The sequence below is a fragment of the Carcharhinus amblyrhynchos genome, chromosome 10, assembly GCF_965287045.1.
Source record: "Carcharhinus amblyrhynchos chromosome 10, sCarAmb.v2.hapA, whole genome shotgun sequence".
Lineage (NCBI taxonomy): Eukaryota > Metazoa > Chordata > Chondrichthyes > Carcharhiniformes > Carcharhinidae > Carcharhinus > Carcharhinus amblyrhynchos.
In genome coordinates this window covers 71547984-71560279 of record NC_137333.1, presented here as the reverse complement: position 1 = coordinate 71560279, position 12296 = coordinate 71547984, and the positions used below count along the sequence as shown (strand labels likewise).

Here is a 12296-nt window from a genome sequence, read left to right as displayed (position 1 = left end):
AGAATGGTCATGTGACTTGAGTGACCAATTTGAAATATCTATATGCCTTTGAGAACTGAAAAATCCTCAGACTGATGTTTTTGCATCAATTGGAAATGGCTCCAGCAGCCTGGCTACACAAACAGCTGGTCACCATTTCTTAGTTCCTCAAAGCCTGTTTGATTTTAAAAATCTCTGATCAATGTCTGCCGAAGAACAGAAAGGTCACTGTGCTGCAACATCGTTCATTTTGAGGATCTTCATATTGCTATCTCTAATCAGAAACATGGTGGAATTGAATACTGTCATGAAGGAAATATCCTCTCAATTTTAACTTTCAGACTCTGGAAATCCTGTGGTTCTTGTACTCTAAAATTCCTTTTATCTGTCCCCATTAAGTCCCACCCCATACTGTGTGTGTGTGTGTATGTGTGTCTGTGTGTGTATGTGTGTGTGTGTGCGTGTGTGTGAGTGAGTGAGTGTCTGAGAATGTGTGTGTAAATTTGAGTGCGTCCAAATGTGTGTGTGAATGTATGTATGTGTGTTTGTGAACGTGAGTCTGTGTGCGTGAAAGTGAGTGTATGTGTGTGTGTGTGTGTGTGCCCATGTGTATTTCTGTGCCTGTGTCCATGTATGAATGTGAGTGTATGTGTCAATTTGTTTGTCAGAGGATGTGTGAATGTGTGTGTGCAAATGTGTGTGAATATGTGTACATGTTTGTGAATGTGAGTTTATGTGTGTGAAAGTGTGTGTATGTGAATATATATGTGCATGTATGTGCTATGAATGTGTGTATATGAATGTGTGTGCATATTTAAGTGTGTGCAAATGTGTGTGTGTGTATTTGAATGTGAGTGCGTGAGCAAGAGGGAGTATGTGTGTGTTTCTGTATGTCCATGTGTGAATGTATCTGTGAATGTGAGTGTGTATGTTTATTTGTCAGTCAGAGGATGTGTGTGTGTGAATATGTGTGTGCGTGTGTGACTATCAGGATGAGTGTGAATGTGTGTGTATGTGATGTATGTGTGTATTTGCAAGTGATTGTAAATGTAAGTTTGAATGTGTGAGTGTGAGAGTATTGTGTTAGAGTGTGAGTGTGAATATGAGTGTGTGTGTGTGCATGTGTGTGTGTTTGCACATGTGTGAATGTGTGTGTGAATGTGTGAGTGTGGTGCAGTGGGAAGTTACCAGCAAACCACCCTCCCCCCAGTTTTCTTGAACATGAAATAAACTAACCTTCTGAGTTATGTAGCATGAGTTACTGTTGGTAACTTGGATCACACAAACCTAGGGATTAGGAAACCACACCACCATATGCTGTAAAATTCAAAATGCCTTCTATTTATGGACAGGTGTAACAGAAAATCAGTCCCACTTCCCTATCTCTCTCCTGTCCGTAATAGAAGCCCTGATTTACACATCAGAGGCTGGAATGACATTAAGACCCCCAACACCCCAAACAAGTGTACATGTAGGTAGTCCAGAGTCTGCTTGGGAGGTATATGACAAAAGGACAACATTCTAGTGCCTGCCTCTCTCCTGACACACTAAATGTTTCCTTATCTTACAGCAGAAGGTGGAGGAACAGAAAAGCAGATGTTGGGTATAAAATGGTTGAGGAACAGGAGAAGAGAGCTGGTTTAACTGTGAGGGCTCATTTGTTATTTTTGATAAGACCAAGCTGCTGTGTGGTCAGAGGGAGTGGCCATTACTGCTATGTGGTAGGGAAACAGTTGTTATTGTGTCAGGAGTGAGCAAGACAAATGAGTCCAGCAGCTGTCAGTGGGTGATTGGGGGGAGGGTAAGAGGGGGTGACAACAGTGATATTGGTGGTTTCACTTCACCTGTCTTCAAATAAGCCTTATCGGATAAAAAAAGGAGTGAGGGAATACTGCACTAAAACTCTGCTGCCATCACGAAGGGTAAAAGCAAACAACATTCTGTTACATGTATGAAAAAGCAAACCTTTTTTTAAATACAAAAATCAAGATTTGTCTTGATGATATCAACTTGTTTCTTCAGACAAGTAGCACTCCCATGGCAGCTCTTTGACGCAGCTCTTCAATCTCTGGATGGTCAGAAACTAGGCTTAACCAAAGGATGCATTATGTAATCCTTCGGAAATTCCAACGCAAGGGTTCCATTGAAAGCCTGGAAATATGAATTCACCCCCTTGCTGCACCCCCCCCACTCCCTTAACAGCCCAAGGCTCCAAAGCCAACCTGACTGGCAACTGACCTGATAACTCCTCCGACCCAAATCGACTTCCCTAACTCACCTATCCACATCTCTTGCCATTCTAATCTTCTGCCATCCTACCACCTCACCTCTAGACATCCTGCCACCATATCTACCTGTTTGCCACTCAATCAACTGCTCCCTACCTTCTTACCCATTTATCTCACATATCCTATCCCCATACTCACCCAACCTACTAAGTTGGTGACTCACCCCTCACCCTAACCACCTGTCACCGTACCCACCTGCCACTCCTATTCCCTTACCCAATCACTTTACCCACCCTGCCTCCTTATCCACTTACTTTACCCACCCTACCCCCTTACTTTACCCCCTCTACCCACTTACCCACTCACTTCACCCACCCTTACCCCTTACCCATTCACTTTACCCACTCTACTCCCTTACCCACTTCCTTTACCCACCCTACTCCTCTACCACTTACCCATTCAACCCACCCTTACCCCTTACCCACTCACTTAACCCACTCTATCCCTTTACCCATTCACTTTACCCACTCTACCCCCTTACCCACTCACTTTACCCACCCTACCCCCTTACCCACTCACTTCACCCACTCTACCTCCCTTACCCATTCACTTTACCCACCCTACCTCCCTTACCCATTCACTTTACCCACTCTACCCCCTTACCCACTCACTTTACCCACCCTACCCCCTTACCCACTCACTTCACCCACTCTACCTCCCTTACCCATTCACTTTACCCACCCTACCTCCCTTACCCATTCACTTTACCCACTCTACCCCCTTACCCACTCACTTTACCCACCCTACCCCCTTACCCATTCACTTTACCCACCCTACCTCCCTTACCCATTCACTTTACCCACCCTACCCCCTTACCCACTCACTTTACCCACCCTACCCCCTTACCCATTCACTTTACCCACCCTACCTCCCTTACCCATTCACTTTACCCACCCTACCCCCTTACCCACTCACTTTACCCACCCTACCCCCTTACCCACTCACTTTACCCACCCTACCTCCCCTAACCCAATTACTTTACCCACCCCACCTCCCCTTACCCAATTACTTTACCCACCCCACCTCCCCTTACCCAATTACTTTACCCACCCTACCCCCTTATCCACTTTAATTCCCTCCACAGTTTTCCAAAGAAGCTTTGGTTCGTTTGAACTCTTTACCGTTACCTCCGAGGCTTCCTGCACTGATCCAGATCTGCAGGAACCTCGATCGGAAGACTGCCTTGAAAAATCAAAGGAGGGATCACCTGTATTGTTATCTCTGATCAGGGTGGAATGACAGGACCTCCAACCCCGAGCAAAAGATACACGCCAGTCAGTGCAGAACAGTCCAGTATTCATTTACATCCAACACTTGGCATTGTTTGTCCCTCCTCAAGTGCAGCGCGCAGCAGCCAGAGCGCTGCCGCTGACGGTTGAGCGGTGCTGGCACGAGCGGCGGCACGAGCACAGCGCGTGCCTCCCCCTCCCCCCGCAGGTGGAGCAGTGCGAGGACTTCGATAAGAGGCACCAAACCTCACGCTAGTCTCCCCTGGGGGGAGCACGATGCTCGCATCATCCTTGGGGGGCGGGCGGTGCTATAAATGGAGACAACATCGTAGGACCATCAACAGAAAGTGCGAGGTTGCAGGGGGAAAAGGTGAGATGGAGACCTTCCACAGTGTGTGAGGGGAGAAAATAATTCTGAATTAACTTTAATCGTACTTTTTCCTCGTGCCTTTTAATGGCGATACTGGAGTCCTTAGAATCTCTACCGTGCAGAAGGAGCCTGCGTGGACAACAATCCCGCCCAGGCTCTATCCCCACAACCCCATGTACCTACTCTGCTAATCTCCTTAACATTAAGGGACAATTTAGCGAGCCAATGCACCTAACCAGCACATCTTTCAGACTGTGGGAGGAAACCAGAGCACCCAGAGGAAACCCACGCAGACACGGGGAGAATGTGTAAATTTCACACGGACAGTGACCCAAGGCCTGAATTGAACCTGGATCCCTGCTGCTGTGAGGTAGTAGTGCTAACCACTGTGCCACCATGCCATCTGTTTGAGATCAAACACTGAGTGATTGCAGCCAAAAGAAATAAATAAGCAGAGCTTCCATTGGAATTAAGGCTGAGATAGTTCTGAGAAATACTTTGAAGTGCCTGAGAGATAAACGTGAGCAGAGACAAAAACTACTTCGTATGATTTAATTAAATGGTTAGTTATAAATTAAAGGCACATTTTGCTGAAACAATTTAAAGTAAAAATTGTATTGAAAATTGTACATTTGATAAATCAATGAGGAAAAGAATAATCAGTTTGTCTTTGATTTTTAAAATAGGAAATTAGTTTGGATTATTTTTACATTGTGAGAATTTAAAAGGAATATATTGTATTTTGATTTTAATAAGGTAAATTTTAGTTCATTAATTGTATGTAATTTTTTTGAAATTCTTCTCAAGGCACAACCAGAACAAGGCTACAGACCAAGTGCTGGAGAATGGGATTAGAATAGATAAATGCTTGATGGCCATTGCAGACACAATGGGCCAAAGGGCCTCTGCACATCTCTACTGGTGCAATCTTCCACCTCTTCACACTGATGGAATCTTCTGGTCCTGCCAACAGCACACCACCTCCCATGTGTTTTCCAGCGCGTGGGGTGGCATCAGTGGGAAATCCCATTGACAGTGGTGAGACCAGAATTTCCTGCATCAGCGAACAGGAGGCTACGGAATACCGGCGCTAGACTCGGGCGAATTCTACCATTCCGCCTGCCACAGGAATCGGAGTGGGTGACGGGTGGACCATGGAAAGGTCCATTGACCTTGGGTGAGATTTGGTTCGTTTGAACTCTTTACCGTTCCCTCCGAGGCTTCCTGCACTGACTCAGTTCTGCAGGAACCTCCATCAGAAGACTGCCCTGAAAAATCAGAGGAGGGACCACGTGTGTTGTTATCTCTAAATAGGATGGGATGACAGGACCTCCAACCCTGGGCAAAAGATAAACGCCAATCGCCTTGGGTGGGATTTTATGGTTTCGGGACAAGCAAGGCCATAAAATTCCACCCATAGAATTTGAAAAGAGCAACAGAATTAGCTGTTCTGGCCAATGTGGGAGTTTAAATATGGTTCGTTCATGCTTTTATCCCAGTATTATTGTTTTATTTTGGAGGGATCCATGAAGTTAAGTATCTAGGAGTGGAGATAGGAATGGTGGGGGGGGTGGTTCGATATGACAACATGTCTCAGAAATTTAAGTTACTTTGACCCTTCAGTGAAACCACTAAAGAGAATTCAGAAATTGTGCTAAACAGAGGCAAAGGATTAATGCTCGATATAGTGGCTATTTCTCAGGTGCTGAGGTTATAGTGGATGCCTTGGTGGTTATTTTCCAGACGTCGCTGGATTCCGGGGAAGTGCCGGAAGATTGGAAAACGGCTAATGTTACGCCGTTGTTTAAGAAGGGTGCCAGGCAAAAGGCGGGGAATTATAGGCCGGTTAGTTTAACGTCTGTGGTAGGTAAAATGTTAGAATCCGTCATTAAGGAGGAAATTGCGAGGCATCTTGAAGGGAATTGCTTGATAGGGCAGACGCAACACGGTTTCATTAAAGGGAAGTCGTGTCTGACAAATTTACTGGAGTTCTATGAGGATGTGTCTAGGGCGGTGGATAGAGGAGAGCCGGTGGATGTGGTCTTTCTGGATTTTCAGAAGGCGTTTGATAAGGTACCTCACAAGAGGTTACTGCAGAAGGTCAGAGGACATGGAGTTGGGGGTAGGGTATTAGCGTGGATAGAGGATTGGTTGTCAAATAGGAGGCAGAGAGTGGGGGTCAATGGGTGCTATTCGGATTGGCGGTTGGTGACTAGTGGGGTGCCCCAGGGGTCAGTGCTGGGGCCTCAGCTATTTACCATTTATATAGATGATCTGGAGGAGGGAACCGAGTGTAGGATGTCGAAATTTGCTGATGACACCAAGATTGGGGGAAAGGCAAATTGTGCGGAGGGTGTGGAGAGTCTGCAGAAGGATCTAGATAGGCTGGGCGAATGGGCCAGGAAATGGCAAATGGAATTTAATGTTGGCAAGTGTGAGGTGGTCCACTTTGGTAGGAATAATGGCAGGAAGGACTATTACTTACGTGGCGAAAAACTGCAGCAGGCGACGGTGCAGAGGGACCTCGGGGTCCTTGTGCATGAGTCGCAAAAACCCAGCCTGCAGGTGCAGCAGGTGGTCAGGAAGGCGAATGGGATGCTGGCCTTCATAGCGAGGGGGATTGAATATAAAAGTAGGGAGGTCTTGCTGCAGCTGTATAGGGCATTGGTGAGGCCGCAGCTGGAGTACTGTGTGCAGTTTTGGGCGCCGCACCTGCGCAAGGATATTTTGGCCTTGGAGGGAGTGCAGAGGAGGTTTACTAGGCTGATACCGGAGTTGAGGGGGTTGAGCTATGAGGAGAGGCTGAATAAACTAGGCTTGTACTCGTTAGAGTTTAGAAGAATGAGGGGAGATCTCATTGAGACGTATAAGATGATGAATGGGATGGATAGGATAGAGGTGGAGAGACTCTTCCCGCTCAAAAAAGACAGTAGGACTAGGGGGCACAGCCTCAAGATAAAGGGGGGGCGGTTTAGAACGGAGTTGAGGAGGAACTTCTTCACTCAAAGGGTGGTGAATATCTGGAATTCTCTGCCCGTTGAAGTGGTGGAGGCTGCCTCGCTAAATATTTTTAAGAAGCGGGTTGATGGGTTTTTGATAAGAGAGGGGATTAAGGGTTATGGGGAGAGGGCGGGAAAGTGGAACTGAGCCACAACAGATCAGCCATGATCTTATTGAATGGCGGGGCAGGCTCGAAGGGCCAGATGGCCTACTCCTGCTCCTATTTCTTATGTTCTTATGTTCTTATCTGGGTGATAAATATTTAAAAATTTATCCTTTTCAGTCTAGGAAGTAAGACCAAGATGAAATTATTCTCCTTAACTTATACTAATTGATAGCATTGCTCACAAGCAGGCCAAGATCTGGTAAATTAAGTGGGAAACAGCATGGCAACTGTAAAAAGGAAGGGAAAGTGCAACATAGCAGAATGAAAGAGCAATGGGATGAAGAATTGTCATGTAAAAACCACTGAACTTTCAATGAAGTAGGAGTGTTACTATTCGGTAGAGTTAGTTGTGCAACAAACTTTGATTACCAATCTTTTGCTTGGTACTTTATTTCCAATCAGAGCCTATTTATGGGATAAAAATCTACTGTTAGTCCAGTAAAGTATTGAATTGGCATTTGAAGCTCAATAATGCTTTTTTATATATAAGTAAGCAAGAATGGCCAATCACAAAGCAAGCCACGACTTCTTATTTGAAACTACAGTGGCTGTAGATACACCACATGGACTGCAACGGTCCTTGAAGTTGGCTCACTGCCACCTTCTCAAGGGCAATTCGGGATGGGCATTAAAAATACTGATTTAACCAGTGACATTCCAATCCCGCAAAAAAGGTGAAAGAATGCCATTTGCCCACATCCCAGTAGCAACTATAGGGGTCAGAAAAGACCATAATAAGCAATTCCAATTATTTGTGGTGGAAACCTTTGTGTCTCTGGGTAGTAAGGACTGGTGTTGAGGGGGTGCTGGTGGGAAAGGGTGCAATTTGCTGCAGGATGCGTTTGCAGAATTCTTAATCCCATTTATCTACAGTAAAGAATCCCAATGCTGTTTCTTCCACAAACACCCCCATCCAAACAATCTAAGTATTCTCTGGACATTATGCAACTAAATGGCCTTTCAGAATGGAGTAAACTGGCGGCTGAAGTCCTGCAATTCGGGCTTGGGGGCGGGGGGGGGGGGAGGGTGGTTGGTGGGATTCCAGCGATTTAGAGCCACTCATTTTTAATACACTTGGGACGATCTTATCTTCTTGTGCTGCCAGACAATGGATGGTGCGAGCCAGTAAGATCACGAGAGAAACAGAAAATTGAATTCACGCCTGATTTCTTGCCTATCACAACCTTACCGGCACTGGTCTTCCAGCAAGATCAGCCTTGCGCTCAAAAAGGGCGTGAGGTTAATCCCAATATTTAAAGTATATTTTAAATAAATTTTAATTATTATTTAGTGAACCCACGACATTATCATGTGGGCTCACTTGACTTAGCAGCCTCGCCAGTGAAGGTCCTCAGCTTCGAGGATCATATATGGTCCCTATCAACAGGGATCTGTTGTGATGGCCTCACTGGTAGGACCATAGGCCATTGAGGCCCCTGGGAAGTTGAAGGCATGAAGAGAGTGTCCCTTGGCGCTACCAGCCTGGCACCCTAGCACTAGAAACATAGCACACTGGCAGTGTCCACGGGCACTGAACTGTGCAAAATGGGTGGTGACTGAAGGGGTGGGGTTGGAAGAGTCAGGACCTAAAGAAAGGCAAGCAGGAGTGGGGGAAACGCTGTGCACACTGCAACCAGCAATCAACCGGGACAGGAGGTGGGATTGCCTGTCAGGCCAGCAAAAGCAGAGGAGGGGAGGGGGCAGGGAGCCATCAGCCACAGAGGCCAGCAATAGCGGGAGGAGTAGGGGCAGGCTGGTGGAGGCAGGAATAGATCTCTCTGCCCTATGCACAGAACAAAGAGAGATCTGCGCATGTGTGATTGTGGACTCTGCTTTGAGTTGCCAGCTTTCAGCTAGCTTAGGCCCCATCCCCTCCCGCTACTGGTGGGAGACAAGTTTAGCAATATTTTTTGCAGAGAATGGGATAAGATTAGTCTTGTGGCCTTGCTGCAAAAACAAATCTGAAACCCTTGTTTTCACGCTTCTTCAGGACTTAGCATTGTTTTTGGTAAGATCGCCCCAATGTCCTCTAGTAATTGAGAAAACTGAAAGCCAACAAAATTTTCAACATACATTTTGTGTAATGACATTTTAATAGTAGTCAATCAGATTAATGACCAGATACATTCATGTGTTTTAGGTTTATTTATCAGTGTCATAAGTAGTTTACATTAACACTGCAATGAAGTTACTGTGAAAATCCCTAGTTGCCACACTCTGGCGCCTGTTCAGATTCACTGAGAGAGAATTTAGCATGGCTAATGTATCTAATCAGCACATCTTTCAGACTGTGGGAGGAGACCCAGAGGAAACCTGCACTGACACAGGGAGAACATGCAGACTCCTTACAGACAATGACCCAAGCTGGGAATCGAACCCGGGTCCCTGGCACTGTGAGGCAGCAGTGCCAACCACTGTGCCACTAAGCTGTCCTAGTCATGTTTACTGAGGGATAAATATTGGCCAGAATACCAAACAACACTCATAGAATTCCTACAGTGTAGAAGAGGCCATTTGATCCATCGAGTCTGCACCAACTCCCTAACAGAGTATCTTACCCAGGCCTTCCCCCACCCCATCCCTGTAACCTCACATATTTACCATCCATCTAACTTACCAATCTTGGAACATTAAGGGGCAATTTAGCATGGCCAATGCTCCTAACCTGCACATCTTTGGGCTGTGGGAGGAAACCAGAGCCCCCAGAGAAAACCCATGCAGACATGGGGACAACTTGTAAACTCCACACAGACAGATACCTAAAGCCAGAATTGAACCCAAGTCCCTGAAGTTGTGAGGCAGCAATGTGAACCATTGTTCCACTCTGCTGCCCCCATGGCAACTCCCTTGCCCTTCGTCAAAATAGTGGCATGAGATCTGCTAAGAGGGCAGATTAACATTTCAACCAGTGGAGTTTGAAATTCCACTAAAAGTGAAGGACTCACATTACTGCACTGGAATGTCAGCCTAGATTTTCTCACACAAAATCCTTGCTCCAAAGAAGCAGGTGTAAGATGGAGTCAGGTCCTGTGATCCCAGAGGCAGATCCTAGATAGACACAGAGGATTGCAAGAGCTGAAGTGGGCTAGTCAGAAGACACATCTCAGTTCTCTGGAATTCCATCTCTTGTACTAAAAGCAGTTAGGCCCTCTAGACCTCACCTCTCATACCATCTCACCCTGCACTCATCTTTATCCACTGATTTATTATCTCGACTTTTCACTTTGTATTCCTAATTCTCCCTTCACCCAAATCCACGCCCACCTCCGATAGTTTAAAGACCTAGTCACAGCTCTCATTATACGATTGGCCAGGCTACTGGTCCCAGCCTGACTTAAGCAGAGCCTATTCCAGTGGAACTCTTTCCTGAGTTCTAGAGCAAGTTCTTCGGATGAAATCTCAGGGACTCCCCCACGTCCTCGCCCTCCTTGATCAGATCTGGCATTCAACTTTGACCCACCACCCCTTTCGATCGAAGCCGGCATTCACTCCAACCCCCTATCATGATCATTGGTCCCTCCCCCATCCCTTTGATCATCAGCTTGCTCTTCCCCCCTCACACAGTTGGAACCACACCCCTTCAGCGATCACCGGCCCCTTCCCCCACCACAGTCGATGCTGGCACTCTCCCACCCATCACCCAAACTGCCATCACTAGCATCTCCTGCTTCCCCATCCGTTCCATCCCACCACTACATACAAATCCCTCTCTCCACTTCTACTGGGGTCCACCCCTGGGCATGGTGACAACCTGGCATTGTCAACCTGTGCCAAGGGACAGGGCTGGGGGCATTGACCAGTCACTGTGTAGCCGTGTCCCTCACCACTGTGGACTATACTTACTTTTACAGTCTTGGAGAGACATCCACAACAGGTTCATATCTAGGTGAATCTGATGTAAGACTGTCAATATGTGGCGAGGGGACAGTTTAATTCAAATCCATGTAAAGTGCCTTCATGCCCATTATAGTCGTAAACCTGATGATGTTGCTGGTGAGGGGTGGGAAAGATCCAAAATCACAATCTCGCCAGCAAGAACTGCAACTTCCGGATCTTGAGTTTCAGCCAGCATTCACATGGACAGTGAATGCGGGCTGAAGATCATCCCCAGTTTCTGCAACCAAGGCTCTAGTTTAACAACAATAAGCTGAAGTCACTGAAGCTGCAGATATCATTGCAAAACATTCCACAATTTTTCATTTGTTAAAGTCACACCACACTATCATCACTGCCATGTCCATCTAATCTCATTTATTTAATTAGTCAATTAATTTAGTGAACTAAAGTGATCATAGATTACAGTCTCCTACCTTGCAAATAAAAGAAATACTTGACAACTACTGGTGGTTTCAAAACAGTAGAAAAATAGCACCTCTTTTGTATCAAATTACCACTGGCACCAAATTCCTGATTTAGCACTCGGTTCACAAAACACTATCTTCAGATTCCCAAACCTCTTGAAGCAAAGCACGTGGTAGCTGTTGATCAAAACATCAACTTTAAACCAGGCTTTAGTGAGCATTGAGTATTTCACACTAATGCAACTACTCAAAAGACAATCCTGTGAGTACATTTTTAATCATGTTATCTATTTAATTTGTGCTCTGGTTCTGCTTGAAGTCTTATTTTTGGCCCATACTCACCAGATCAGAGTCAAAAATAGGCTAAAACAAATTAAATAATGTTTAGAGTAATTTAATTGATTGGAGCATTCTTTTAACCTATCCTTTGAATTGCTTGTTTTTATGTCCTTGGTGCTGTAGCTGCTTTCCTCATTTCACACTTATACATTTCTGAGCTCTTTAGCTCTAATTTGCACCAATCAGTGAAAAGTTACAAGTGACGGAAGCACGTACTGTCCTTATCTAATGCGAATCAAATACAAGTGGATCATAAGCACTAAGGAAGATAAGAAATAGGAGCATGAGTAGACAATGTGGGCCCTCAAGCCTGTTCTATCATTCCACATAATCCCGGTTTACCTTCTGCCTGAACTCCAACTTCCCGTCTTTTCCTCATATCCCGTGATTCTTTGATTGATCAAAAATCTGTCTATTGCCCCTAGCAATGCTCATACTTTATAACAACATAGGATTTTTGTCATGAACTGTGTAATATATTATACAGGTACTGAATCACTTCCCTCTCCCTGGGAAGGTAGTGGAGGCCGGAAACCTTACAACCTTTACAAAGTATCTGGATGAGCACTTGAAATATCATAACATTTAAGGATATAGTACAAGTGCTGGTTTAGCGTGACTTCA

General features: G+C 45.6%; 1 protein-coding gene across 2 annotated transcripts in view; it reads right to left on the bottom strand.

The window, feature by feature from the left end:
- Positions 1-12296, bottom strand: part of LOC145349057 (fibroblast growth factor 9) — a 91580-nt gene that overhangs the window by 33595 nt on the left and 45689 nt on the right. The window lies entirely within an intron of this gene.